Here is a 2,616-nt window from a genome sequence, read left to right on the forward strand (position 1 = left end):
AAATTTTCATTTATTTTTCTGATCAATGGATTCTTTATCTCCATTTACTAATTGTAAGAGGGACTGCAGAAAGTTTGAATAATAATAATAATATAAAATATATTTATAATTAATGTAATAAATATTATTGTTATTATTATCTAAATTAACTAATAATTATCACTAATTTATATATAGTTAGTAAAAGATATTTTAGTCAAATATATATTACTTTAATCTTGAAATATTATTTTATAAATATTCATAAATTTGTGTGTTGATTTTATAAAAATAATACTCTAACACACATACACACATTCTCTCTCTCTCTCTCTCTCTCATTGCACAGTAGTTAATTATTAGAAGACTAATTTGTGTGTTCGCTCAGAGATTTTTAGTCCAATTCCTTCAACTTTTTGTTTGGAGTTCAGGTTATGTAATTCTTGTGTTGTAAACTTCATTGATTTCTAGGGTATTGTATGATAAATGAAATATTACTTGTGTTGTGTTATTGCTTGTATTGCGTTGAAAACATTGATATGGTTAAATATTGATAGGGTGTTGTATGATAGATGAAATGTTGCTTGTATTGGATGATTTATAGGTACTAAAAATATCGAATTCGTAAGAAATGTCTTGGTACCATCGAGTGTGGATGTATGATAGGTTGAATCCAACAAGAGGGGGTACTAAACCTGAGTTTCATGACAAGGTTGAGGAGTTTATAGAAACAATTAGTAAGTTAGATGTGAAGTCGGAAGGAAAGTGTAGATACCTATGCGTTAAGTGTAGATGCACAAACTCTAAAGAGCTAAATATTATTAAGATGCATTTGTGGAAAAAAGGGTTCATGCCAAATTATTAGATTTGGACAGAACATGGAGAGATTGAGAACATAGGGATTAATCAGACAGAATTTAATAATTGTGGGGAAGGTGGTTCAGGAAGTGGTGCAAATGTGGAAGAATGTGATATGTATGACATTAGCTGGGAAGACAACTCCAGAAGGTATCATGAAATGATTTTCGATTTTGCTGGTCCAGAGGATCCTCATGTAGAAGCTAAAAAATTTTTTGATCTTCTTGAGGCAGCTCAAAAACCTTTGTGGGAAGGTTGTGTGCACTCTCAACTATCGATAGTTGTTAGAATGTTATGCATTAAGGCCAAGAAAAACCAATCACAAGAGTCATTTAAGCAGTGTGCCACCTTAATTAGGAAAATTGCTCCTGAGGGTAGTGCCATACCTAGGGATTACTATGAGGCTAAGAAGTTAGTGCAAAAGCTTGGATTGAAGGCAATTAAAATAGATTGTTGCTCAAACAATTGCATGTTGTATCGAAAAGACGATGCTGCTCTAACTAGTTGCAAGTTTTGTGAAGCACCTAGATTCAATTCTATTTTCGATGGTGGTTGTAAGTCCAAGAGAGTTCCTGTCAGACGGATGCACTACTTACCCTTAATCCCTAGATTTCAAATGCTTTATGCGTCAATGAGTTCAGCTCTGCACATGACGTGGCACATAAAAAACCAACGTGATGATGGCGTGACGACCCATCCGTTACATGGGGAGGCATGGAAAAGCTTTGACCGTATCCACTCTGATTTTGCTTTGGAGCCTAGAAATATTAGGTTAGGTCTTTGCTCTAATGGATTTATCCCAAATATCCAATTTAGCAAGCCTTATTCTTGTTGGCCCCGTAATTGTTATTTCATACAATCTACCTCTTGGAATGTGTATAAAAGATCTTTATTTGTTCTTGACTTGCTTAATACCTAGTCCTAATAACCCTAAAGCCAACATTGATGTATTCTTGGGACCCTTGATTGACGAATTAAATGAGTTGTGAAATCCTGGTGTTTTGACGTATGATATTGTAGAAAAGAAGAATTTCGTCTTAAAGGCGGCATTGATATGGACTATCAATGATTTTCGGCTTATGGGATGTTGTCTGGGTGGATGACACAAAGAAGATTGTCATGTCCTATTTGCATGGAGGATACCAAGTCTTACACTATCACATGGAGGCAAGGCATCATGGTTTGATTGTCATCGGAGGTTTTTGTCGATAAACCACCCTTATAGGCGCAATAAAAATGACTTCAGGAAGAATAAAATAGAAAGTGAAAAGGCTCCTACCAGATTAAGTGGTTTGGAGATTTGGCAAAGGGTTAAAGGACTTGGGAAGATATCAGATAATGAAAAGTGGATCGAATCGCGAGAGTATGGTATTACTCACAATTGGACTAAGCAAAGTGTGTTTTGGGAGTTACCTTATTGGAAGGATAACCTGGTTCGTCACTGTCTTGATGTAATGCACATAGAGAAGAATGTGCTTGATAACATAATGAATACTATTATGGACACTGATAAAACTAAAGACAATGAAAAAGCTAGGTTAGACTTGGCTGAATTGTGCAAGTGTCCAGATTTACATTTGCGGCATGTCGGTGATAATTGTTGGTCCAAACCTAAGGCAGCTTATACTTTAACTTCTGAACAGCAACAAGACGTGTATAGGTGGGTGCAACAACTTAGATTTCTGGATAGTTATGCATCTAACCTTGCTAGATGTGCAAGTCTTTCCCAAGAGAGATTTATTAGTATGAAGACACTCATGTGAGATATAGCATAAATGT

The 2,616-nt window shown here is 35.2% G+C and overlaps 1 pseudogene; it reads left to right on the forward strand.

Annotated features, from left to right (window-relative positions):
- Positions 1-610: 610 nt before the first annotated feature.
- LOC148567215 (uncharacterized) lies at positions 611-2,292 on the forward strand (annotated as a pseudogene).
- Positions 2,293-2,616: the final 324 nt, after the last annotated feature.

Source organism: Arachis ipaensis, chromosome B4 (genome assembly GCF_059453495.1).
Source record: "Arachis ipaensis isolate K30076 ecotype BB chromosome B4, ASM5945349v1, whole genome shotgun sequence".
Lineage (NCBI taxonomy): Eukaryota > Viridiplantae > Streptophyta > Magnoliopsida > Fabales > Fabaceae > Arachis > Arachis ipaensis.